Source organism: Daphnia pulicaria, chromosome 3 (assembly GCF_021234035.1).
Source record: "Daphnia pulicaria isolate SC F1-1A chromosome 3, SC_F0-13Bv2, whole genome shotgun sequence".
NCBI classification, from domain to species: domain Eukaryota; kingdom Metazoa; phylum Arthropoda; class Branchiopoda; order Diplostraca; family Daphniidae; genus Daphnia; species Daphnia pulicaria.
In genome coordinates, this window is record NC_060915.1 from 4724959 (window position 1) to 4751315 (window position 26357).

Sequence of the window (26357 nt, forward strand, 5' to 3'; positions counted from 1 at the left end):
ATAGATGAATTGAACCTATCTCTATGCCATTGATATTTTTGATCTACGAATTTGGACTGGTAACCATCGCGATTAAAAAATGCGATAAACTTTGAAAAACTCTCAATGGAATTGATCCAGAATCATTCTTATAGATGAATTGAACCTATCTCTAAGGCATTGAAATTTTTTATCTACGAATTTGCACTGGTAACCATCGTGATTGAAAAAAAAATTTCAAGAAATTTGTTATTGAAAACAAACTATTCATCGCCAACGACATCCCGTATTCCCAAGCGGTCACCCTTCCAAGTACTAACGGGACTCGACGTAACTTAACTTCTGGGAGCTGACGAGACCAGGTGCGTTCTACGTGATATGGCCGTTGACATTCAAAAATGAAAATTTACCCTCCCAGTCCCAATGGATGAATAGAAAATCACTTCAAAGTGATAGAAATGTTTGTTCATTGAATTTGGACTCGTAACCATCGCGAATAAAAAAGCGCGATAAACTTTGAAAAACTCGCAATGAAATTTATCCAGAATCATTCCTATAGATGAATTGAACCTATCTCTATGCCATTGATATTTTTGATCTACGAATTTGGACTGGTAACCATCGCGATTAAAAAATGCGATAAACTTTGAAAAACTCTCAATGGAATTGATCCAGAATCATTCTTATAGATGAATTGAACCTATCTCTAAGGCATTGAAATTTTTTATCTACGAATTTGCACTGGTAACCATCGTGATTGAAAAAAAAATTTCAAGAAATTTGTTATTGAAAACAAACTATTCATCGCCAACGACATCCCGTATTCCCAAGCGGTCACCCTTCCAAGTACTAACGGGACTCGACGTAACTTAACTTCTGGGAGCTGACGAGACCAGGTGCGTTCTACGTGATATGGCCGTTGACATTCAAAAATGAAAATTTACCCTCCCAGTCCCAATGGATGAATAGAAAATCACTTCAAAGTGATAGAAATGTTTGTTCATTGAATTTGGACTCGTAACCATCGCGAATAAAAAAGCGCGATAAACTTTGAAAAACTCGCAATGAAATTTATCCAGAATCATTCCTATAGATGAATTGAACCTATCTCTATGCCATTGATATTTTTGATCTACGAATTTGGACTGGTAACCATCGCGATTAAAAAATGCGATAAACTTTGAAAAACTCTCAATGGAATTGATCCAGAATCATTCTTATAGATGAATTGAACCTATCTCTAAGGCATTGAAATTTTTTATCTACGAATTTGCACTGGTAACCATCGTGATTGAAAAAAAAATTTCAAGAAATTTGTTATTGAAAACAAACTTTTCATCGCCAACGACATCCCGTATTCCCAAGCGGTCACCCTTCCAAGTACTAACGGGACTCGACGTAACTTAACTTCTGGGAGCTGACGAGACCAGGTGCGTTCTACGTGATATGGCCGTTGACATTCAAAAATGAAAATTTACCCTCCCAGTCCCAATGGATGAATAGAAAATCACTTCAAAGTGATAGAAATGTTTGTTCATTGAATTTGGACTCGTAACCATCGCGAATAAAAAAGCGCGATAAACTTTGAAAAACTCGCAATGAAATTTATCCAGAATCATTCCTATAGATGAATTGAACCTATCTCTATGCCATTGATATTTTTGATCTACGAATTTGGACTGGTAACCATCGCGATTAAAAAATGCGATAAACTTTGAAAAACTCTCAATGGAATTGATCCAGAATCATTCTTATAGATGAATTGAACCTATCTCTAAGGCATTGAAATTTTTTATCTACGAATTTGCACTGGTAACCATCGTGATTGAAAAAAAAATTTCAAGAAATTTGTTATTGAAAACAAACTATTCATCGCCAACGACATCCCGTATTCCCAAGCGGTCACCCTTCCAAGTACTAACGGGACTCGACGTAACTTAACTTCTGGGAGCTGACGAGACCAGGTGCGTTCTACGTGATATGGCCGTTGACATTCAAAAATGAAAATTTACCCTCCCAGTCCCAATGGATGAATAGAAAATCACTTCAAAGTGATAGAAATGTTTGTTCATTGAATTTGGACTCGTAACCATCGCGAATAAAAAAGCGCGATAAACTTTGAAAAACTCGCAATGAAATTTATCCAGAATCATTCCTATAGATGAATTGAACCTATCTCTATGCCATTGATATTTTTGATCTACGAATTTGGACTGGTAACCATCGCGATTAAAAAATGCGATAAACTTTGAAAAACTCTCAATGGAATTGATCCAGAATCATTCTTATAGATGAATTGAACCTATCTCTAAGGCATTGAAATTTTTTATCTACGAATTTGCACTGGTAACCATCGTGATTGAAAAAAAAATTTCAAGAAATTTGTTATTGAAAACAAACTTTTCATCGCCAACGACATCCCGTATTCCCAAGCGGTCACCCTTCCAAGTACTAACGGGACTCGACGTAACTTAACTTCTGGGAGCTGACGAGACCAGGTGCGTTCTACGTGATATGGCCGTTGACATTCAAAAATGAAAATTTACCCTCCCAGTCCCAATGGATGAATAGAAAATCACTTCAAAGTGATAGAAATGTTTGTTCATTGAATTTGGACTCGTAACCATCGCGAATAAAAAAGCGCGATAAACTTTGAAAAACTCGCAATGAAATTTATCCAGAATCATTCCTATAGATGAATTGAACCTATCTCTATGCCATTGATATTTTTGATCTACGAATTTGGACTGGTAACCATCGCGATTAAAAAATGCGATAAACTTTGAAAAACTCTCAATGGAATTGATCCAGAATCATTCTTATAGATGAATTGAACCTATCTCTAAGGCATTGAAATTTTTTATCTACGAATTTGCACTGGTAACCATCGTGATTGAAAAAAAAATTTCAAGAAATTTGTTATTGAAAACAAACTTTTCATCGCCAACGACATCCCGTATTCCCAAGCGGTCACCCTTCCAAGTACTAACGGGACTCGACGTAACTTAACTTCTGGGAGCTGACGAGACCAGGTGCGTTCTACGTGATATGGCCGTTGACATTCAAAAATGAAAATTTACCCTCCCAGTCCCAATGGATGAATAGAAAATCACTTCAAAGTGATAGAAATGTTTGTTCATTGAATTTGGACTCGTAACCATCGCGAATAAAAAAGCGCGATAAACTTTGAAAAACTCGCAATGAAATTTATCCAGAATCATTCCTATAGATGAATTGAACCTATCTCTATGCCATTGATATTTTTGATCTACGAATTTGGACTGGTAACCATCGCGATTAAAAAATGCGATAAACTTTGAAAAACTCTCAATGGAATTGATCCAGAATCATTCTTATAGATGAATTGAACCTATCTCTAAGGCATTGAAATTTTTTATCTACGAATTTGCACTGGTAACCATCGTGATTGAAAAAAAAATTTCAAGAAATTTGTTATTGAAAACAAACTTTTCATCGCCAACGACATCCCGTATTCCCAAGCGGTCACCCTTCCAAGTACTAACGGGACTCGACGTAACTTAACTTCTGGGAGCTGACGAGACCAGGTGCGTTCTACGTGATATGGCCGTTGACATTCAAAAATGAAAATTTACCCTCCCAGTCCCAATGGATGAATAGAAAATCACTTCAAAGTGATAGAAATGTTTGTTCATTGAATTTGGACTCGTAACCATCGCGAATAAAAAAGCGCGATAAACTTTGAAAAACTCGCAATGAAATTTATCCAGAATCATTCCTATAGATGAATTGAACCTATCTCTATGCCATTGATATTTTTGATCTACGAATTTGGACTGGTAACCATCGCGATTAAAAAATGCGATAAACTTTGAAAAACTCTCAATGGAATTGATCCAGAATCATTCTTATAGATGAATTGAACCTATCTCTAAGGCATTGAAATTTTTTATCTACGAATTTGCACTGGTAACCATCGTGATTGAAAAAAAAATTTCAAGAAATTTGTTATTGAAAACAAACTTTTCATCGCCAACGACATCCCGTATTCCCAAGCGGTCACCCTTCCAAGTACTAACGGGACTCGACGTAACTTAACTTCTGGGAGCTGACGAGACCAGGTGCGTTCTACGTGATATGGCCGTTGACATTCAAAAATGAAAATTTACCCTCCCAGTCCCAATGGATGAATAGAAAATCACTTCAAAGTGATAGAAATGTTTGTTCATTGAATTTGGACTCGTAACCATCGCGAATAAAAAAGCGCGATAAACTTTGAAAAACTCGCAATGAAATTTATCCAGAATCATTCCTATAGATGAATTGAACCTATCTCTATGCCATTGATATTTTTGATCTACGAATTTGGACTGGTAACCATCGCGATTAAAAAATGCGATAAACTTTGAAAAACTCTCAATGGAATTGATCCAGAATCATTCTTATAGATGAATTGAACCTATCTCTAAGGCATTGAAATTTTTTATCTACGAATTTGCACTGGTAACCATCGTGATTGAAAAAAAAATTTCAAGAAATTTGTTATTGAAAACAAACTTTTCATCGCCAACGACATCCCGTATTCCCAAGCGGTCACCCTTCCAAGTACTAACGGGACTCGACGTAACTTAACTTCTGGGAGCTGACGAGACCAGGTGCGTTCTACGTGATATGGCCGTTGACATTCAAAAATGAAAATTTACCCTCCCAGTCCCAATGGATGAATAGAAAATCACTTCAAAGTGATAGAAATGTTTGTTCATTGAATTTGGACTCGTAACCATCGCGAATAAAAAAGCGCGATAAACTTTGAAAAACTCGCAATGAAATTTATCCAGAATCATTCCTATAGATGAATTGAACCTATCTCTATGCCATTGATATTTTTGATCTACGAATTTGGACTGGTAACCATCGCGATTAAAAAATGCGATAAACTTTGAAAAACTCTCAATGGAATTGATCCAGAATCATTCTTATAGATGAATTGAACCTATCTCTAAGGCATTGAAATTTTTTATCTACGAATTTGCACTGGTAACCATCGTGATTGAAAAAAAAATTTCAAGAAATTTGTTATTGAAAACAAACTTTTCATCGCCAACGACATCCCGTATTCCCAAGCGGTCACCCTTCCAAGTACTAACGGGACTCGACGTAACTTAACTTCTGGGAGCTGACGAGACCAGGTGCGTTCTACGTGATATGGCCGTTGACATTCAAAAATGAAAATTTACCCTCCCAGTCCCAATGGATGAATAGAAAATCACTTCAAAGTGATAGAAATGTTTGTTCATTGAATTTGGACTGGTAACCATCGCGAATAAAAAAGCGCGATAAACTTTGAAAAACTCGCAATGAAATTTATCCAGAATCATTCCTATAGATGAATTGAACCTATCTCTATGCCATTGATATTTTTTATCTACGAATTTGGACTGGTAACCATCGCGATTAAAAAATGCGATAAACTTTGAAAAACTCTTAATGGAATTGATCCAGAATCATTCTTATAGATGAATTGAACCTATCTCTAAGGCATTGAAATTTTTTATCTACGAATTTGCACTGGTAACCATCGTGATTGAAAAAAAAATTTCAAGAAATTTGTTATTGAAAACAAACTATTCATCGCTAACGACATCCCGTATTCCCAAGCGGTCACCCTTCCAAGTACTAACGGGACTCGACGTAACTTAACTTCTGGGAGCTGACGAGACCAGGTGCGTTCTACGTGATATGGCCGTTGACATTCAAAAATGAAAATTTACCCTCCCTTTCCCAATGGATGAATAGAAAATCACTTCAAAGTGATAGAAATGTTTGTTCATTGAATTTGGACTCGTAACCATCGCGAATAAAAAAGCGCGATAAACTTTGAAAAACTCGCAATGAAATTTATCCAGAATCATTCCTATAGATGAATTGAACCTATCTCTATGCCATTGATATTTTTGATCTACGAATTTGGACTGGTAACCATCTCGATTAAAAAACGCGATAAACTTTGAAAAACTCTCAATGGAATTGATCCAGAATCATTCTTATAGATGAATTGAACCTATCTCTAAGGCATTGAAATTTTTTATCTACGAATTTGCACTGGTAACCATCGTGATTGAAAAAAAAATTTCAAGAAATTTGTTATTGAAAACAAACTATTCATCGCTAACGACATCCCGTATTCCCAAGCGGTCACCCTTCCAAGTACTAACGGGACTCGACGTAACTTAACTTCTGGGAGCTGACGAGACCAGGTGCGTTCTACGTGATATGGCCGTTAACATTCAAAAATGAAAATTTACCCTCCCTTTCCCAATGGATGAATAGAAAATCACTTCAAAGTGATAGAAATGTTTGTTCATTGAATTTGGACTCGTAACCATCGGGAATAAAAAAGCGCGATAAACTTTGAAAAACTCGCAATGAAATTTATCCAGAATCATTCCTATAGATGAATTGAACCTATCTCTATGCCATTGATATTTTTGATCTACGAATTTGGACTGGTAACCATCGCGATTAAAAAACGCGATAAACTTTGAAAAACTCTCAATGGAATTGATCCAGAATCATTCTTATAGATGAATTGAACCTATCTCTAAGGCATTGAAATGTTTTATCTACGAATTTGAACTGGTAACCATCGTGATTGAAAAAAAAATTTCAAGAAATTTGTTATTGAAAACAAACTATTCATCGCCAACGACATCCCGTATTCCCAAGCGGTCACCCTTCCAAGTACTAACGGGACTCGACGTAACTTAACTTCTGGGAGCTGACGAGACCAGGTGCGTTCTACGTGATATGGCCGTTGACATTCAAAAATGAAAATTTACCCTCCCAGTCCCAATGGATGAATAGAAAATCACTTCAAAGTGATAGAAATGTTTGTTCATTGAATTTGGACTCGTAACCATCGCGAATAAAAAAGCGCGATAAACTTTGAAAAACTCGCAATGAAATTTATCCAGAATCATTCCTATAGATGAATTGAACCTATCTCTATGCCATTGATATTTTTGATCTACGAATTTGGACTGGTAACCATCGCGATTAAAAAATGCGATAAACTTTGAAAAACTCTCAATGGAATTGATCCAGAATCATTCTTATAGATGAATTGAACCTATCTCTAAGGCATTGAAATTTTTTATCTACGAATTTGCACTGGTAACCATCGTGATTGAAAAAAAAATTTCAAGAAATTTGTTATTGAAAACAAACTATTCATCGCCAACGACATCCCGTATTCCCAAGCGGTCACCCTTCCAAGTACTAACGGGACTCGACGTAACTTAACTTCTGGGAGCTGACGAGACCAGGTGCGTTCTACGTGATATGGCCGTTGACATTCAAAAATGAAAATTTACCCTCCCAGTCCCAATGGATGAATAGAAAATCACTTCAAAGTGATAGAAATGTTTGTTCATTGAATTTGGACTCGTAACCATCGCGAATAAAAAAGCGCGATAAACTTTGAAAAACTCGCAATGAAATTTATCCAGAATCATTCCTATAGATGAATTGAACCTATCTCTATGCCATTGATATTTTTGATCTACGAATTTGGACTGGTAACCATCGCGATTAAAAAATGCGATAAACTTTGAAAAACTCTCAATGGAATTGATCCAGAATCATTCTTATAGATGAATTGAACCTATCTCTAAGGCATTGAAATTTTTTATCTACGAATTTGCACTGGTAACCATCGTGATTGAAAAAAAAATTTCAAGAAATTTGTTATTGAAAACAAACTTTTCATCGCCAACGACATCCCGTATTCCCAAGCGGTCACCCTTCCAAGTACTAACGGGACTCGACGTAACTTAACTTCTGGGAGCTGACGAGACCAGGTGCGTTCTACGTGATATGGCCGTTGACATTCAAAAATGAAAATTTACCCTCCCAGTCCCAATGGATGAATAGAAAATCACTTCAAAGTGATAGAAATGTTTGTTCATTGAATTTGGACTCGTAACCATCGCGAATAAAAAAGCGCGATAAACTTTGAAAAACTCGCAATGAAATTTATCCAGAATCATTCCTATAGATGAATTGAACCTATCTCTATGCCATTGATATTTTTGATCTACGAATTTGGACTGGTAACCATCGCGATTAAAAAATGCGATAAACTTTGAAAAACTCTCAATGGAATTGATCCAGAATCATTCTTATAGATGAATTGAACCTATCTCTAAGGCATTGAAATTTTTTATCTACGAATTTGCACTGGTAACCATCGTGATTGAAAAAAAAATTTCAAGAAATTTGTTATTGAAAACAAACTATTCATCGCCAACGACATCCCGTATTCCCAAGCGGTCACCCTTCCAAGTACTAACGGGACTCGACGTAACTTAACTTCTGGGAGCTGACGAGACCAGGTGCGTTCTACGTGATATGGCCGTTGACATTCAAAAATGAAAATTTACCCTCCCAGTCCCAATGGATGAATAGAAAATCACTTCAAAGTGATAGAAATGTTTGTTCATTGAATTTGGACTCGTAACCATCGCGAATAAAAAAGCGCGATAAACTTTGAAAAACTCGCAATGAAATTTATCCAGAATCATTCCTATAGATGAATTGAACCTATCTCTATGCCATTGATATTTTTGATCTACGAATTTGGACTGGTAACCATCGCGATTAAAAAATGCGATAAACTTTGAAAAACTCTCAATGGAATTGATCCAGAATCATTCTTATAGATGAATTGAACCTATCTCTAAGGCATTGAAATTTTTTATCTACGAATTTGCACTGGTAACCATCGTGATTGAAAAAAAAATTTCAAGAAATTTGTTATTGAAAACAAACTATTCATCGCCAACGACATCCCGTATTCCCAAGCGGTCACCCTTCCAAGTACTAACGGGACTCGACGTAACTTAACTTCTGGGAGCTGACGAGACCAGGTGCGTTCTACGTGATATGGCCGTTGACATTCAAAAATGAAAATTTACCCTCCCAGTCCCAATGGATGAATAGAAAATCACTTCAAAGTGATAGAAATGTTTGTTCATTGAATTTGGACTCGTAACCATCGCGAATAAAAAAGCGCGATAAACTTTGAAAAACTCGCAATGAAATTTATCCAGAATCATTCCTATAGATGAATTGAACCTATCTCTATGCCATTGATATTTTTGATCTACGAATTTGGACTGGTAACCATCGCGATTAAAAAATGCGATAAACTTTGAAAAACTCTCAATGGAATTGATCCAGAATCATTCTTATAGATGAATTGAACCTATCTCTAAGGCATTGAAATTTTTTATCTACGAATTTGCACTGGTAACCATCGTGATTGAAAAAAAAATTTCAAGAAATTTGTTATTGAAAACAAACTATTCATCGCCAACGACATCCCGTATTCCCAAGCGGTCACCCTTCCAAGTACTAACGGGACTCGACGTAACTTAACTTCTGGGAGCTGACGAGACCAGGTGCGTTCTACGTGATATGGCCGTTGACATTCAAAAATGAAAATTTACCCTCCCAGTCCCAATGGATGAATAGAAAATCACTTCAAAGTGATAGAAATGTTTGTTCATTGAATTTGGACTCGTAACCATCGCGAATAAAAAAGCGCGATAAACTTTGAAAAACTCGCAATGAAATTTATCCAGAATCATTCCTATAGATGAATTGAACCTATCTCTATGCCATTGATATTTTTAATCTACGAATTTGGACTGGTAACCATCGCGATTAAAAAACGCGATAAACTTTGAAAAACTCTCAATGGAATTGATCCAGAATCATTCTTATAGATGAATTTAACCTATCTCTAAGGCATTGAAATGTTTTATCTACGAATTTGGACTGGTAACCATCGTGATTGAAAAAAAAATTTCAAGAAATTTGTTATTGAAAACAAACTATTCATCGCCAACGACATCCCGTATTCCCAAGCGGTCACCCTTCCAAGTACTAACGGGATTCGACGTAACTTAACTTCTGGGAGCTGACGAGACCAGGTGCGTTCTACGTGATATGGCCGTTGACATTCAAAAATGAAAATTTACCCTCCCAGTCCCAATGGATGAATAGAAAATCACTTCAAAGTGATAGAAATGTTTGTTCATTGAATTTGGACTGGTAACCATCGCGAATAAAAAAGCGCGATAAACTTTGAAAAACTCGCAATGAAATTTATCCAGAATCATTCCTATAGATGAATTGAACCTATCTCTATGCCATTGATATTTTTGATCTACGAATTTGGACTGGTAACCATCGCGATTAAAAAATGCGATAAACTTTGAAAAACTCTCAATGGAATTGATCCAGAATCATTCTTATAGATGAATTGAACCTATCTCTAAGGCATTGAAATTTTTTATCTACGAATTTGCACTGGTAACCATCGTGATTGAAAAAAAAATTTCAAGAAATTTGTTATTGAAAACAAACTTTTCATCGCCAACGACATCCCGTATTCCCAAGCGGTCACCCTTCCAAGTACTAACGGGACTCGACGTAACTTAACTTCTGGGAGCTGACGAGACCAGGTGCGTTCTACGTGATATGGCCGTTGACATTCAAAAATGAAAATTTACCCTCCCAGTCCCAATGGATGAATAGAAAATCACTTCAAAGTGATAGAAATGTTTGTTCATTGAATTTGGACTCGTAACCATCGCGAATAAAAAAGCGCGATAAACTTTGAAAAACTCGCAATGAAATTTATCCAGAATCATTCCTATAGATGAATTGAACCTATCTCTATGCCATTGATATTTTTGATCTACGAATTTGGACTGGTAACCATCGCGATTAAAAAATGCGATAAACTTTGAAAAACTCTCAATGGAATTGATCCAGAATCATTCTTATAGATGAATTGAACCTATCTCTAAGGCATTGAAATTTTTTATCTACGAATTTGCACTGGTAACCATCGTGATTGAAAAAAAAATTTCAAGAAATTTGTTATTGAAAACAAACTATTCATCGCCAACGACATCCCGTATTCCCAAGCGGTCACCCTTCCAAGTACTAACGGGACTCGACGTAACTTAACTTCTGGGAGCTGACGAGACCAGGTGCGTTCTACGTGATATGGCCGTTGACATTCAAAAATGAAAATTTACCCTCCCAGTCCCAATGGATGAATAGAAAATCACTTCAAAGTGATAGAAATGTTTGTTCATTGAATTTGGACTGGTAACCATCGCGAATAAAAAAGCGCGATAAACTTTGAAAAACTCGCAATGAAATTTATCCAGAATCATTCCTATAGATGAATTGAACCTATCTCTATGCCATTGATATTTTTGATCTACGAATTTGGACTGGTAACCATCGCGATTAAAAAATGCGATAAACTTTGAAAAACTCTCAATGGAATTGATCCAGAATCATTCTTATAGATGAATTGAACCTATCTCTAAGGCATTGAAATTTTTTATCTACGAATTTGCACTGGTAACCATCGTGATTGAAAAAAAAATTTCAAGAAATTTGTTATTGAAAACAAACTTTTCATCGCCAACGACATCCCGTATTCCCAAGCGGTCACCCTTCCAAGTACTAACGGGACTCGACGTAACTTAACTTCTGGGAGCTGACGAGACCAGGTGCGTTCTACGTGATATGGCCGTTGACATTCAAAAATGAAAATTTACCCTCCCAGTCCCAATGGATGAATAGAAAATCACTTCAAAGTGATAGAAATGTTTGTTCATTGAATTTGGACTCGTAACCATCGCGAATAAAAAAGCGCGATAAACTTTGAAAAACTCGCAATGAAATTTATCCAGAATCATTCCTATAGATGAATTGAACCTATCTCTATGCCATTGATATTTTTGATCTACGAATTTGGACTGGTAACCATCGCGATTAAAAAATGCGATAAACTTTGAAAAACTCTCAATGGAATTGATCCAGAATCATTCTTATAGATGAATTGAACCTATCTCTAAGGCATTGAAATTTTTTATCTACGAATTTGCACTGGTAACCATCGTGATTGAAAAAAAAATTTCAAGAAATTTGTTATTGAAAACAAACTATTCATCGCCAACGACATCCCGTATTCCCAAGCGGTCACCCTTCCAAGTACTAACGGGACTCGACGTAACTTAACTTCTGGGAGCTGACGAGACCAGGTGCGTTCTACGTGATATGGCCGTTGACATTCAAAAATGAAAATTTACCCTCCCAGTCCCAATGGATGAATAGAAAATCACTTCAAAGTGATAGAAATGTTTGTTCATTGAATTTGGACTCGTAACCATCGCGAATAAAAAAGCGCGATAAACTTTGAAAAACTCGCAATGAAATTTATCCAGAATCATTCCTATAGATGAATTGAACCTATCTCTATGCAATTGATATTTTTAATCTACGAATTTGGACTGGTAACCATCGCGATTAAAAAACGCGATAAACTTTGAAAAACTCTCAATGGAATTGATCCAGAATCATTCTTATAGATGAATTTAACCTATCTCTAAGGCATTGAAATGTTTTATCTACGAATTTGGACTGGTAACCATCGTGATTGAAAAAAAAATTTCAAGAAATTTGTTATTGAAAACAAACTATTCATCGCCAACGACATCCCGTATTCCCAAGCGGTCACCCTTCCAAGTACTAACGGGATTCGACGTAACTTAACTTCTGGGAGCTGACGAGACCAGGTGCGTTCTACGTGATATGGCCGTTGACATTCAAAAATGAAAATTTACCCTCCCAGTCCCAATGGATGAATAGAAAATCACTTCAAAGTGATAGAAATGTTTGTTCATTGAATTGGGACTGGTAACCATCGCGAATAAAAAAGCGCGATAAACTTTGAAAAACTCGCAATGAAATTTATCCAGAATCATTCCTATAGATGAATTGAACCTATCTCTATGCCATTGATATTTTTTATCTACGAATTTGGACTGGTAACCATCGCGATTAAAAAATGCGATAAACTTTGAAAAACTCTCAATGGAATTGATCCAGAATCATTCTTATAGATGAATTGAACCTATCTCTAAGGCATTGAAATTTTTTATCTACGAATTTGCACTGGTAACCATCGTGATTGAAAAAAAATTTCAAGAAATTTGTTATTGAAAACAAACTATTCATCGCCAACGAGATCCCGTATTCCCAAGCGGTCACCCTACCAAGTACTAACGGGACTCGACGTAACTTAACTTCTGGGAGCTGACGAGACCAGGTGCGTTCTACGTGATATGGCCGTTGACATTCAAAAATGAAAATTTACCCTCCCTTTCCCAATGGATGAATAGAAAATCACTTCAAAGTGATAGAAATGTTTGTTCGTTGAATTTGGACTCGTAACCATCGCGAATAAAAAAGCGCGATAAACTTTGAAAAACTCGCAATGAAATTTATCCAGAATCATTCTTATAGATGAATTGAACCTATCTCTAAGGCATTGAAATTTTTTATCTACGAATTTGCACTGGTAACCATCTCGATTAAAAAACGCGATAAACTTTGAAAAACTCTCAATGGAATTGATCCAGAATCATTCTTATAGATGAATTGAACCTATCTCTAAGGCATTGAAATTTTTTATCTACGAATTTGCACTGGTAACCATCGTGATTGAAAAAAAATTTCAAGAAATTTGTTATTGAAAACAAACTATTCATCGCCAACGAGATCCCGTATTCCCAAGCGGTCACCCTACCAAGTACTAACGGGACTCGACGTAACTTAACTTCTGGGAGCTGACGAGACCAGGTGCGTTCTACGTGATATGGCCGTTGACATTCAAAAATGAAAATTTACCCTCCCTTTCCCAATGGATGAATAGAAAATCACTTCAAAGTGATAGAAATGTTTGTTCGTTGAATTTGGACTCGTAACCATCGCGAATAAAAAAGCGCGATAAACTTTGAAAAACTCGCAATGAAATTTATCCAGAATCATTCTTATAGATGAATTGAACCTATCTCTAAGGCATTGAAATTTTTTATCTACGAATTTGCACTGGTAACCATCTCGATTAAAAAACGCGATAAACTTTGAAAAACTCTCAATGGAATTGATCCAGAATCATTCTTATAGATGAATTGAACCTATCTCTAAGGCATTGAAATTTTTTATCTACGAATTTGCACTGGTAACCATCGTGATTGAAAAAAAATTTCAAGAAATTTGTTATTGAAAACAAACTATTCATCGCCAACGAGATCCCGTATTCCCAAGCGGTCACCCTACCAAGTACTAACGGGACTCGACGTAACTTAACTTCTGGGAGCTGACGAGACCAGGTGCGTTCTACGTGATATGGCCGTTGACATTCAAAAATGAAAATTTACCCTCCCTTTCCCAATGGATGAATAGAAAATCACTTCAAAGTGATAGAAATGTTTGTTCGTTGAATTTGGACTCGTAACCATCGCGAATAAAAAAGCGCGATAAACTTTGAAAAACTTGCAATGAAATTTATCCAGAATCATTCCTATAGATGAATTGAACCTATCTCTATGCCATTGATATTTTTGATCTACGAATTTGGACTGGTAACCATCGCGATTAAAAAATGCGATAAACTTTGAAAAACTCTCAATGGAATTGATCCAGAATCATTCTTATAGATGAATTGAACCTATCTCTAAGGCATTGAAATTTTTTATCTACGAATTTGGACTGGTAACCATCGTGATTGAAAAAAAAATTTCAAGAAATTTGTTATTGAAAACAAACTATTCATCGCCAACGACATCTCGTATTCCCAAGCGGTCACCCTTCCAAGTACTAACGGGACTCGACGTAACTTAACTTCTGGGAGCTGACGAGACCAGGTGCGTTCTACGTGATATGGCCGTTGACATTCAAAAATGAAAATTTACCCTCCCTTTCCCAATGGATGAATAGAAAATCACTTCAAAGTGATAGAAATGTTTGTTCATTGAATTTGGACTCGTAACCATCGCGAATAAAAAAGCGCGATAAACTTTGAAAAACTCGCAATGAAATTTATCCAGAATCATTCAAATAGATGAATTGAACCTATCTCTATGCCATTGATATTTTTGATCTACGAATTTGGACTGGTAACCATCGCGATTAAAAAACGCGATAAACTTTGAAAAACTCTCAATGGAATTGATCCAGAATCATTCTTATAGATGAATTTAACCTATCTCTAAGGCATTGAAATGTTTTATCTACGAATTTGAACTGGTAACCATCGTGATTGAAAAAAAAATTCAAGAAATTTGTTATTGAAAACAAACTATTCATCGCCAACGACATCCCGTATTCCCAAGCGGTCACCCTTCCAAGTACTAACGGGACTCGACGTAACTTAACTTCTGGGAGCTGACGAGACCAGGTGCGTTCTACGTGATATGGCCGTTGACATTCAAAAATGAAAATTTACCCTCCCAGTCCCAATGGATGAATAGAAAATCACTTCAAAGTGATAGAAATGTTTGTTCATTGAATTTGGACTCGTAACCATCGCGAATAAAAAAGCGCGATAAACTTTGAAAAACTCGCAATGAAATTTATCCAGAATCATTCCTATAGATGAATTGAACCTATCTCTATGCCATTGATATTTTTGATCTACGAATTTGGACTGGTAACCATCTCGATTAAAAAACGCGATAAACTTTGAAAAACTCTCAATGGAATTGATCCAGAATCATTCTTATAGATGAATTGAACCTATCTCTAAGGCATTGAAATTTTTTATCTACGAATTTGGACTGGTAACCATCGTGATTGAAAAAAAAATTTCAAGAAATTTGTTATTGAAAACAAACTATTCATCGCCAACGAGATCCCGTATTCCCAAGCGGTCACCCTTCCAAGTACTAACGGGACTCGACGTAACTTAACTTCTGGGAGCTGACGAGACCAGGTGCGTTCTACGTGATATGGCCGTTGACATTCAAAAATGAAAATTTACCCTCCCAGTCCCAATGGATGAATAGAAAATCACTTCAAAGTGATAGAAATGTTTGTTCATAGAATTTGGACTCGTAACCATCGCGAATAAAAAAGCGCGATAAACTTTGAAAAACTCGCAATGAAATTTATCCAGAATCATTCCTATAGATGAATTGAACCTATCTCTATGCCATTGATATTTTTGATCTACGAATTTGGACTGGTAACCATCGCGATTAAAAAACGCGATAAACTTTGAAAAACTCTCAATGGAATTGATCCAGAATCATTCTTATAGATGAATTGAACCTATCTCTAAGGCATTGAAATGTTTTATCTACGAATTGGGACTGGTAACCCTCGTGATTGAAAAAAAATTTCAAGAAATTTGTTATTGAAAACAAACAATTCATCGCCAACGACATCCCGTATTCCCAATCACCCTTCCAAGTACTAACGGGACTCGACATAACTTAACTTCTGGGAGCTGACGAGACCAGGTGCGTTCTACGTGATATGGCCGTTGACATTCAAAAATGAAAATTTACCCTCCCAGTCCCAATGGATGAATAGAAAATCACTTCAAAGTGATAGAAATGTTTGTTCATTGAATTTGGACTCGTAACCATCGCGAATAAAAAAGCGCGATAAACTTTGAAAAACTCGCAATGAAATTTATCCAGAATCATTCCTATAGATGAATTGAACCTATCTCTATGCCATTGATATTTTTGATCTACGAATTTGGACTGGTAACCATCTCGATTAAAAAACGCGATAAACTTTGAAAAACTCTCAATGGAATTGATCCAGAATCATTCTTATAGATGAATTGAACCTATCTCTAAGGCATTGAAATTTTTTATCTACGAATTTGGACTGGTAACCATCGTGATTGAAAAAAAAATTTCAAGAAATTTGTTATTGAAAACAAACTATTCATCGCCAACGACATCCCGTATTCCCAAGCGGTCACCCTTCCAAGTACTAACGGGACTCGACGTAACTTAACTTCTGGGAGCTGACGAGACCAGGTGCGTTCTACGTGATATGGCCGTTGACATTCAAAAATGAAAATTTACCCTCCCAGTCCCAATGGATGAATAGAAAATCACTTCAAAGTGATAGAAATGTTTGTTCATTGAATTTGGACTCGTAACCATCGCGAATAAAAAAGCGCGATAAACTTTGAAAAACTCGCAATGAAATTTATCCAGAATCATTCCTATAGATGAATTGAACCTATCTCTGTGCCATTGATATTTTTGATCTACGAATTTGGACTGGTAACCATCTCGATTAAAAAACGCGATAAACTTTGAAAAACTCTCAATGGAATTGATCCAGAATCATTCTTATAGATGAATTGAACCTATCTCTAAGGCATTGAAATTTTTTATCTACGAATTTGGACTGGTAACCATCGTGATTGAAAAAAAAAATTTCAAGATATTTGTTATTGAAAACAAACTATTCATCGCCAACGACATCCCGTATTCCCAAGCGGTCACCCTTCCAAGTACTAACGGGACTCGACGTAACTTAACTTCTGGGAGCTGACGAGACCAGGTGCGTTCTACGTGATATGGCCGTTGACATTCAAAAATGAAAATTTACCCTCCCAGTCCCAATGGATGAATAGAAAATCACTTCAAAGTGATAGAAATGTTTGTTCATTGAATTTGGACTCGTAACCATCGCGAATAAAAAAGCGCGATAAACTTTGAAAAACTCGCAATGAAATTTATCCAGAATCATTCCTATAGATGAATTGAACCTATCTCTGTGCCATTGATATTTTTGATCTACGAATTTGGACTGGTAACCATCTCGATTAAAAAACGCGATAAACTTTGAAAAACTCTCAATGGAATTGATCCAGAATCATTCTTATAGATGAATTGAACCTATCTCTAAGGCATTGAAATTTTTTATCTACGAATTTGGACTGGTAACCATCGTGATTGAAAAAAAAAATTTCAAGATATTTGTTATTGAAAACAAACTATTCATCGCCAACGACATCCCGTATTCCCAAGCGGTCACCCTTCCAAGTACTAACGGGACTCGACGTAACTTAACTTCTGGGAGCTGACGAGACCAGGTGCGTTCTACGTGATATGGCCGTTGACATTCAAAAATGAAAATTTACCCTCCCTTTCCCAATGGATGAATAGAAAATCACTTAAAAGTGATAGAAATGTTTGTTCATTAAATTTGGACTCGTAACCATCGGGAATAAAAAAGCGCGATAAACTTTGAAAAACTCGCAATGAAATTTATCCAGAATCATTCCTATAGATGAATTGAACCTATCTCTATGCCATTGATATTTTTGATCTACGAATTTGGACTGGTAACCATCGCGATTAAAAAACGCGATAAACTTTGAAAAACTCTCAATGGAATTGATCCAGAATCATTCTTATAGATGAATTGAACCTATCTCTAAGGCATTGAAATGTTTTATTTACGATTTTGAACTGGTAACCATCGTGATTGAAAAAAAAATTTCAAGAAATTTGTTATTGAAAACAAACTATTCATCGCCAACGACATCCCGTATTCCCAAGCGGTCACCCTTCCAAGTACTAACGGGACTCGACGTAACTTAACTCCTGGGAGCTGACGAGACCAGGTGCGTTCTACGTGATATGGCCGTTGACATTCAAAAATGAAAATTTACCCTCCCAGTCCCAATGGATGAATAGAAAATCACTTCAAAGTGATAGAAATGTTTGTTCATTGAATTTGGACTCGTAACCATCGCGAATAAAAAAGCGCGATAAACTTTGAAAAACTCGCAATGAAATTTATCCAGAATCATTCCTATAGATGAATTGAACCTATCTCTATGCCATTGATATTTTTGATCTACGAATTTGGACTGGTAACCATCTCGATTAAAAAACGCGATAAACTTTGAAAAACTCTCAATGGAATTGATCCAGAATCATTCTTATAGATGAATTGAACCTATCTCTAAGGCATTGAAATTTTTTATCTACGAATTTGGACTGGTAACCATCGTGATTGAAAAAAAAAATTTCAAGAAATTTGTTATTGAAAACAAACTATTCATCGCCAACGACATCCCGTATTCCCAAGCGGTCACCCTTCCAAGTACTAACGGGACTCGACGTAACTTAACTTCTGGGAGCTGACGAGACCAGGTGCGTTCTACGTGATATGGCCGTTGACATTCAAAAATGAAAATTTACCCTCCCTTTCCCAATGGATGAATAGAAAATCACTTCAAAGTGATAGAAATGTTTGTTCATTAAATTTGGACTCGTAACCATCGGGAATAAAAAAGCGCGATAAACTTTGAAAAACTCGCAATGAAATTTATCCAGAATCATTCCTATAGATGAATTGAACCTATCTCTATGCCATTGATATTTTTGATCTACGAATTTGGACTGGTAACCATCGCGATTAAAAAACGCGATAAACTTTGAAAAACTCTCAATGGAATTGATCCAGAATCATTCTTATAGATGAATTGAACCTATCTCTAAGGCATTGAAATGTTTTATTTACGATTTTGAACTGGTAACCATCGTGATTGAAAAAAAAATTTCAAGAAATTTGTTATTGAAAACAAACTATTCATCGCCAACGACATCCCGTATTCCCAAGCGGTCACCCTTCCAAGTACTAACGGGACTCGACGTAACTTAACTTCTGGGAGCTGACGAGACCAGGTGCGTTCTACGTGATATGGCCGTTGACATTCAAAAATGAAAATTTACCCTCCCAGTCCCAATGGATGAATAGAAAATCACTTCAAAGTGATAGAAATGTTTGTTCATAGAATTTGGACTCGTAACCATCGCGAATAAAAAAGCGCGATAAACTTTGAAAAACTCGCAATGAAATTTATCCAGAATCATTCCTATAGATGAATTGAACCTATCTCTATGCCATTGATATTTTTGATCTACGAATTTGGACTGGTAACCATCGCGATTAAAAAACGCGATAAACTTTGAAAAACTCTCAATGGAATTGATCCAGAATCATTCTTATAGATGAATTGAACCTATCTCTAAGGCATTGAAATGTTTTATGTACGAATTGGGACTGGTAACCCTCGTGATTGAAAAAAATTTCAAGAAATTTGTTATTGAAAACAAACAATTCATCGCCAACGACATCCCGTATTCCCAAGCGGTCACCCTTCCAAGTACTAACGGGACTCGACGTAACTTAACTTCTGGGAGTTGACGAGACCAGGTGCGTTCTACGTGATATGGCCGTTGACATTCAAAAATGAAAATTTACCCTCCCTTTCCCAATGGATGAATAGAAAATCACTTCAAAGTGATAGAAATGTTTGTTCATTAAATTTGGACTCGTAACCATCGGGAATAAAAAAGCGCGATAAACTTTGAAAAACTCGCAATGAAATTTATCCAGAATCATTCCTATAGATGAATTGAACCTATCTCTATGCCATTGATATTTTTGATCTACGAATTTGGACTGGTAACCATCGCGATTAAAAAACGCGATAAACTTTGAAAAACTCTCAATGGAATTGATCCAGAATCATTCTTATAGATGAATTGAACCTATCTCTAAGGCATTGAAATTTTTTATCTACGAATTTGGACTGGTAACCATCGTGATTGAAAAAAAAAATTTCAAGAAATTTGTTATTGAAAACAAACTATTCATCGCCAACGACATCCCGTATTCCCAAGCGGTCACCCTTCCAAGTACTAACGGGACTCGACGTAACTTAACTTCTGGGAGCTGACGAGACCAGGTGCGTTCTACGTGATATGGCCGTTGACATTCAAAAATGAAAATTTACCCTCCCAGTCCCAATGGATGAATAGAAAATCACTTCAAAGTGATAGAAATGTTTGTTCATAGAATTTGGACTCGTAACCATCGCGAATAAAAAAGCGCGATAAACTTTGAAAAACTCGCAATGAAATTTATCCAGAATCATTCCTATAGATGAATTGAACCTATCTCTATGCCATTGATATTTTTGATCTACGAATTTGGACTGGTAACCATCGCGATTAAAAAACGCGATAAACTTTGAAAAACTCTCAATGGAATTGATCCAGAATCATTCTTATAGATGAATTGAACCTATCTCTAAGGCATTGAAATGTTTTATCTACGAATTGGGACTGGTAACCCTCGTGATTGAAAAAAAATTTCAAGAAATTTGTTATTGAAAACAAACAATTCATCGCCAACGACATCCCGTATTCCCAAGCGGTCACCCTTCCAAGTACTAACGGGACTCGACGTAACTTAACTTCTGGGAGCTGACGAGACCAGGTGCGTTCTACGTGATATGGCCGTTGACATTCAAAAATGAAAATTTACCCTCCCAGTCCCAATGGATGAATAGAAAATCACTTCAAAGTGATAGAAATGTTTGTTCATAGAATTTGGACTCGTAACCATCGCGAATAAAAAAGCGCGATAAACTTTGAAAAACTCGCAATGAAATTTATCCAGAATCATTCCTATAGATGAATTGAACCTATCTCTATGCCATTGATATTTTTGATCTACGAATTTGGACTGGTAACCATCGCGATTAAAAAACGCGATAAACTTTGAAAAACTCTCAATGGAATTGATCCAGAATCATTCTTATAGATGAATTGAACCTATCTCTAAGGCATTGAAATGTTTTATGTACGAATTGGGACTGGTAACCCTCGTGATTGAAAAAAATTTCAAGAAATTTGTTATTGAAAACAAACAATTCATCGCCAACGACATCCCGTATTCCCAAGCGGTCACCCTTCCAAGTACTAACGGGACTCGACGTAACTTAACTTCTGGGAGTTGACGAGACCAGGTGCGTTCTACGTGATATGGCCGTTGACATTCAAAAATGAAAATTTACCCTCCCTTTCCCAATGGATGAATAGAAAATCACTTCAAAGTGATAGAAATGTTTGTTCATTAAATTTGGACTCGTAACCATCGGGAATAAAAAAGCGCGATAAACTTTGAAAAACTCGCAATGAAATTTATCCAGAATCATTCCTATAGATGAATTGAACCTATCTCTATGCCATTGATATTTTTGATCTACGAATTTGGACTGGTAACCATCGCGATTAAAAAACGCGATAAACTTTGAAAAACTCTCAATGGAATTGATCCAGAATCATTCTTATAGATGAATTGAACCTATCTCTAAGGCATTGAAATTTTTTATCTACGAATTTGGACTGGTAACCATCGTGATTGAAAAAAAAAATTTCAAGAAATTTGTTATTGAAAACAAACTATTCATCGCCAACGACATCCCGTATTCCCAAGCGGTCACCCTTCCAAGTACTAACGGGACTCGACGTAACTTAACTTCTGGGAGCTGACGAGACCAGGTGCGTTCTACGTGATATGGCCGTTGACATTCAAAAATGAAAATTTACCCTCCCAGTCCCAATGGATGAATAGAAAATCACTTCAAAGTGATAGAAATGTTTGTTCATAGAATTTGGACTCGTAACCATCGCGAATAAAAAAGCGCGATAAACTTTGAAAAACTCGCAATGAAATTTATCCAGAATCATTCCTATAGATGAATTGAACCTATCTCTATGCCATTGATATTTTTGATCTACGAATTTGGACTGGTAACCATCGCGATTAAAAAACGCGATAAACTTTGAAAAACTCTCAATGGAATTGATCCAGAATCATTCTTATAGATGAATTGAACCTATCTCTAAGGCATTGAAATGTTTTATGTACGAATTGGGACTGGTAACCCTCGTGATTGAAAAAAATTTCAAGAAATTTGTTATTGAAAACAAACAATTCATCGCCAACGACATCCCGTATTCCCAAGCGGTCACCCTTCCAAGTACTAACGGGACTCGACGTAACTTAACTTCTGGGAGTTGACGAGACCAGGTGCGTTCTACGTGATATGGCCGTTGACATTCAAAAATGAAAATTTACCCTCCCTTTCCCAATGGATGAATAGAAAATCACTTCAAAGTGATAGAAATGTTTGTTCATTAAATTTGGACTCGTAACCATCGGGAATAAAAAAGCGCGATAAACTTTGAAAAACTCGCAATGAAATTTATCCAGAATCATTCCTATAGATGAATTGAACCTATCTCTATGCCATTGATATTTTTGATCTACGAATTTGGACTGGTAACCATCGCGATTAAAAAACGCGATAAACTTTGAAAAACTCTCAATGGAATTGATCCAGAATCATTCTTATAGATGAATTGAACCTATCTCTAAGGCATTGAAATTTTTTATCTACGAATTTGGACTGGTAACCATCGTGATTGAAAAAAAAAATTTCAAGAAATTTGTTATTGAAAACAAACTATTCATCGCCAACGACATCCCGTATTCCCAAGCGGTCACCCTTCCAAGTACTAACGGGACTCGACGTAACTTAACTTCTGGGAGCTGACGAGACCAGGTGCGTTCTACGTGATATGGCCGTTGACATTCAAAAATGAAAATTTACCCTCCCAGTCCCAATGGATGAATAGAAAATCACTTCAAAGTGATAGAAATGTTTGTTCATAGAATTTGGACTCGTAACCATCGCGAATAAAAAAGCGCGATAAACTTTGAAAAACTCGCAATGAAATTTATCCAGAATCATTCCTATAGATGAATTGAACCTATCTCTATGCCATTGATATTTTTGATCTACGAATTTGGACTGGTAACCATCGCGATTAAAAAACGCGATAAACTTTGAAAAACTCTCAATGGAATTGATCCAGAATCATTCTTATAGATGAATTGAACCTATCTCTAAGGCATTGAAATGTTTTATCTACGAATTGGGACTGGTAACCCTCGTGATTGAAAAAAAATTTCAAGAAATTTGTTATTGAAAACAAACAATTCATCGCCAACGACATCCCGTATTCCCAAGCGGTCACCCTTCCAAGTACTAACGGGACTCGACGTAACTTAACTTCTGGGAGCTGACGAGACCAGGTGCGTTCTACGTGATATGGCCGTTGACATTCAAAAATGAAAATTTACCCTCCCAGTCCCAATGGATGAATAGAAAATCACTTCAAAGTGATAGAAATGTTTGTTCATTGAATTTGGACTCGTAACCATCGCGAATAAAAAAGCGCGATAAACTTTGAAAAACTCGCAATGAAATTTATCCAGAATCATTCCTATAGATGAATTGAACCTATCTCTATGCCATTGATATTTTTGATCTACGAATTTGGACTGGTAACCATCTCGATTAAAAAACGCGATAAACTTTGAAAAACTCTCAATGGAATTGATCCAGAATCATTCTTATAGATGAATTGAACCTATCTCTAAGGCATTGAAATTTTTTATCTACGAATTTGGACTGGTAACCATCGTGATTGAAAAAAAAAATTTCAAGAAATTTGTTATTGAAAACAAACTATTCATCGCCAACGACATCCCGTATTCCCAAGCGGTCACCCTTCCAAGTACTAACGGGACTCGACGTAACTTAACTTCTGGGAGCTGACGAGACCAGGTGCGTTCTACGTGATATGGCCGTTGACATTCAAAAATGAAAATTTACCCTCCCAGTCCCAATGGATGAATAGAAAATCACTTCAAAGTGATAGAAATGTTTGTTCATAGAATTTGGACTCGTAACCATCGCGAATAAAAAAGCGCGATAAACTTTGAAAAACTCGCAATGAAATTTATCCAGAATCATTCCTATAGATGAATTGAACCTATCTCTATGCCATTGATATTTTTGATCTACGAATTTGGACTGGTAACCATCGCGATTAAAAAACGCGATAAACTTTGAAAAACTCTCAATGGAATTGATCCAGAATCATTCTTATAGATGAATTTAACCTATCTCTAAGGCATTGAAATGTTTTATGTACGAATTGGGACTGGTAACCCTCGTGATTGAAAAAAATTTCAAGAAATTTGTTATTGAAAACAAACAATTCATCGCCAACGACATCCCGTATTCCCAAGCGGTCACCCTTCCAAGTACTAACGGGACTCGACGTAACTTAACTTCTGGGAGTTGACGAGACCAGGTGCGTTCTACGTGATATGGCCGTTGACATTCAAAAATGAAAATTTACCCTCCCTTTCCCAATGGATGAATAGAAAATCACTTCAAAGTGATAGAAATGTTTGTTCATTAAATTTGGACTCGTAACCATCGGGAATAAAAAAGCGCGATAAACTTTGAAAAACTCGCAATGAAATTTATCCAGAATCATTCCTATAGATGAATTGAACCTATCTCTATGCCATTGATATTTTTGATCTACGAATTTGGACTGGTAACCATCGCGATTAAAAAACGCGATAAACTTTGAAAAACTCTCAATGGAATTGATCCAGAATCATTCTTATAGATGAATTGAACCTATCTCTAAGGCATTGAAATGTTTTATTTACGATTTTGAACTGGTAACCATCGTGATTGAAAAAAAAATTTCAAGAAATTTGTTATTGAAAACAAACTATTCATCGCCAACGACATCCCGTATTCCCAAGCGGTCACCCTTCCAAGTACTAACGGGACTCGACGTAACTTAACTTCTGGGAGCTGACGAGACCAGGTGCGTTCTACGTGATATGGCCGTTGACATTCAAAAATGAAAATTTACCCTCCCAGTCCCAATGGATGAATAGAAAATCACTTCAAAGTGATAGAAATGTTTGTTCATAGAATTTGGACTCGTAACCATCGCGAATAAAAAAGCGCGATAAACTTTGAAAAACTCGCAATGAAATTTATCCAGAATCATTCCTATAGATGAATTGAACCTATCTCTATGCCATTGATATTTTTGATCTACGAATTTGGACTGGTAACCATCGCGATTAAAAAACGCGATAAACTTTGAAAAACTCTCAATGGAATTGATCCAGAATCATTCTTATAGATGAATTGAACCTATCTCTAAGGCATTGAAATGTTTTGCTTACGATTTTGAACTGGTAACCATCGTGATTGAAAAAAAAATTTCAAGAAATTTGTTATTGAAAACAAACTATTCATCGCCAACGACATCCCGTATTCCCAAGCGGTCACCCTTCCAAGTACTAACGGGACTCGACGTAACTTAACTTCTTGGAGCTGACGAGACCAGGTGCGTTCTACGTGATATGGCCGTTGACATTCAAAAATGAAAATTTACCCTCCCAGTCCCAATGGATGAATAGAAAATCACTTCAAAGTGATAGAAATGTTTGTTCATAGAATTTGGACTCGTAACCATCGCGAATAAAAAAGCGCGATAAACTTTGAAAAACTCGCAATGAAATTTATCCAGAATCATTCCTATAGATGAATTGAACCTATCTCTATGCCATTGATATTTTTGATCTACGAATTTGGACTGGTAACCATCGCGATTAAAAAACGCGATAAACTTTGAAAAACTCTCAATGGAATTGATCCAGAATCATTCTTATAGATGAATTTAACCTATCTCTAAGGCATTGAAATGTTTTATGTACGAATTGGGACTGGTAACCCTCGTGAT

At 36.3% G+C, this 26357-nt stretch overlaps 1 non-coding gene and 48 pseudogenes across 1 annotated transcript; all 49 read right to left on the minus strand.

Moving 5' to 3' along the window:
* Nucleotides 1-250: 250 nt before the first annotated feature.
* LOC124333338 lies at nucleotides 251-369 on the minus strand (annotated as a pseudogene).
* Nucleotides 370-784: 415 nt separating this feature from the next.
* Nucleotides 785-903, minus strand: LOC124333339 (annotated as a pseudogene).
* A 415-nt stretch (nucleotides 904-1318) lies between these two features.
* Nucleotides 1319-1437, minus strand: LOC124333340 (annotated as a pseudogene).
* Nucleotides 1438-1852: 415 nt separating this feature from the next.
* On the minus strand, nucleotides 1853-1971 carry LOC124333341 (annotated as a pseudogene).
* Nucleotides 1972-2386: 415 nt separating this feature from the next.
* On the minus strand, nucleotides 2387-2505 carry LOC124333343 (annotated as a pseudogene).
* A 415-nt stretch (nucleotides 2506-2920) lies between these two features.
* Nucleotides 2921-3039, minus strand: LOC124333344 (annotated as a pseudogene).
* Nucleotides 3040-3454: 415 nt separating this feature from the next.
* On the minus strand, nucleotides 3455-3573 carry LOC124333345 (annotated as a pseudogene).
* A 415-nt stretch (nucleotides 3574-3988) lies between these two features.
* LOC124333346 lies at nucleotides 3989-4107 on the minus strand (annotated as a pseudogene).
* A 415-nt stretch (nucleotides 4108-4522) lies between these two features.
* Nucleotides 4523-4641, minus strand: LOC124333348 (annotated as a pseudogene).
* Nucleotides 4642-5056: 415 nt separating this feature from the next.
* LOC124333349 lies at nucleotides 5057-5175 on the minus strand (annotated as a pseudogene).
* Nucleotides 5176-5590: 415 nt separating this feature from the next.
* Nucleotides 5591-5709, minus strand: LOC124334886 (annotated as a pseudogene).
* A 415-nt stretch (nucleotides 5710-6124) lies between these two features.
* On the minus strand, nucleotides 6125-6243 carry LOC124333489 (annotated as a pseudogene).
* Nucleotides 6244-6658: 415 nt separating this feature from the next.
* On the minus strand, nucleotides 6659-6777 carry LOC124333350 (annotated as a pseudogene).
* Nucleotides 6778-7192: 415 nt separating this feature from the next.
* LOC124333351 lies at nucleotides 7193-7311 on the minus strand (annotated as a pseudogene).
* Nucleotides 7312-7726: 415 nt separating this feature from the next.
* LOC124333352 lies at nucleotides 7727-7845 on the minus strand (annotated as a pseudogene).
* A 415-nt stretch (nucleotides 7846-8260) lies between these two features.
* Nucleotides 8261-8379, minus strand: LOC124333353 (annotated as a pseudogene).
* A 415-nt stretch (nucleotides 8380-8794) lies between these two features.
* Nucleotides 8795-8913, minus strand: LOC124333355 (annotated as a pseudogene).
* Nucleotides 8914-9328: 415 nt separating this feature from the next.
* Nucleotides 9329-9447, minus strand: LOC124333356 (annotated as a pseudogene).
* A 415-nt stretch (nucleotides 9448-9862) lies between these two features.
* On the minus strand, nucleotides 9863-9981 carry LOC124333994 (annotated as a pseudogene).
* A 415-nt stretch (nucleotides 9982-10396) lies between these two features.
* On the minus strand, nucleotides 10397-10515 carry LOC124333357 (annotated as a pseudogene).
* Nucleotides 10516-10930: 415 nt separating this feature from the next.
* LOC124333358 lies at nucleotides 10931-11049 on the minus strand (annotated as a pseudogene).
* Nucleotides 11050-11464: 415 nt separating this feature from the next.
* LOC124333359 lies at nucleotides 11465-11583 on the minus strand (annotated as a pseudogene).
* A 415-nt stretch (nucleotides 11584-11998) lies between these two features.
* On the minus strand, nucleotides 11999-12117 carry LOC124333360 (annotated as a pseudogene).
* Nucleotides 12118-12532: 415 nt separating this feature from the next.
* LOC124333995 lies at nucleotides 12533-12651 on the minus strand (annotated as a pseudogene).
* Nucleotides 12652-13065: 414 nt separating this feature from the next.
* On the minus strand, nucleotides 13066-13184 carry LOC124329770 (annotated as a pseudogene).
* A 414-nt stretch (nucleotides 13185-13598) lies between these two features.
* On the minus strand, nucleotides 13599-13717 carry LOC124329771 (annotated as a pseudogene).
* A 414-nt stretch (nucleotides 13718-14131) lies between these two features.
* LOC124329774 lies at nucleotides 14132-14250 on the minus strand (annotated as a pseudogene).
* A 415-nt stretch (nucleotides 14251-14665) lies between these two features.
* On the minus strand, nucleotides 14666-14784 carry LOC124333687. Its single transcript, XR_006916869.1, has one exon. It is a non-coding gene; the product is annotated as a 5S ribosomal RNA (ribosomal RNA).
* A 414-nt stretch (nucleotides 14785-15198) lies between these two features.
* On the minus strand, nucleotides 15199-15317 carry LOC124333361 (annotated as a pseudogene).
* A 415-nt stretch (nucleotides 15318-15732) lies between these two features.
* Nucleotides 15733-15851, minus strand: LOC124335517 (annotated as a pseudogene).
* Nucleotides 15852-16265: 414 nt separating this feature from the next.
* Nucleotides 16266-16380, minus strand: LOC124330553 (annotated as a pseudogene).
* A 415-nt stretch (nucleotides 16381-16795) lies between these two features.
* Nucleotides 16796-16914, minus strand: LOC124333362 (annotated as a pseudogene).
* Nucleotides 16915-17330: 416 nt separating this feature from the next.
* Nucleotides 17331-17449, minus strand: LOC124333363 (annotated as a pseudogene).
* Nucleotides 17450-17865: 416 nt separating this feature from the next.
* LOC124333364 lies at nucleotides 17866-17984 on the minus strand (annotated as a pseudogene).
* Nucleotides 17985-18399: 415 nt separating this feature from the next.
* LOC124334264 lies at nucleotides 18400-18518 on the minus strand (annotated as a pseudogene).
* A 416-nt stretch (nucleotides 18519-18934) lies between these two features.
* On the minus strand, nucleotides 18935-19053 carry LOC124333366 (annotated as a pseudogene).
* A 415-nt stretch (nucleotides 19054-19468) lies between these two features.
* Nucleotides 19469-19587, minus strand: LOC124333367 (annotated as a pseudogene).
* Nucleotides 19588-20000: 413 nt separating this feature from the next.
* LOC124335466 lies at nucleotides 20001-20119 on the minus strand (annotated as a pseudogene).
* A 416-nt stretch (nucleotides 20120-20535) lies between these two features.
* On the minus strand, nucleotides 20536-20654 carry LOC124333369 (annotated as a pseudogene).
* Nucleotides 20655-21068: 414 nt separating this feature from the next.
* Nucleotides 21069-21187, minus strand: LOC124333370 (annotated as a pseudogene).
* Nucleotides 21188-21600: 413 nt separating this feature from the next.
* LOC124335467 lies at nucleotides 21601-21719 on the minus strand (annotated as a pseudogene).
* Nucleotides 21720-22135: 416 nt separating this feature from the next.
* On the minus strand, nucleotides 22136-22254 carry LOC124333371 (annotated as a pseudogene).
* Nucleotides 22255-22667: 413 nt separating this feature from the next.
* LOC124335468 lies at nucleotides 22668-22786 on the minus strand (annotated as a pseudogene).
* A 416-nt stretch (nucleotides 22787-23202) lies between these two features.
* LOC124333372 lies at nucleotides 23203-23321 on the minus strand (annotated as a pseudogene).
* A 414-nt stretch (nucleotides 23322-23735) lies between these two features.
* On the minus strand, nucleotides 23736-23854 carry LOC124333373 (annotated as a pseudogene).
* Nucleotides 23855-24270: 416 nt separating this feature from the next.
* On the minus strand, nucleotides 24271-24389 carry LOC124333374 (annotated as a pseudogene).
* Nucleotides 24390-24802: 413 nt separating this feature from the next.
* Nucleotides 24803-24921, minus strand: LOC124335469 (annotated as a pseudogene).
* A 415-nt stretch (nucleotides 24922-25336) lies between these two features.
* On the minus strand, nucleotides 25337-25455 carry LOC124333375 (annotated as a pseudogene).
* Nucleotides 25456-25870: 415 nt separating this feature from the next.
* On the minus strand, nucleotides 25871-25989 carry LOC124329598 (annotated as a pseudogene).
* Between the last annotated feature and the right edge of the window lie 368 nt (nucleotides 25990-26357).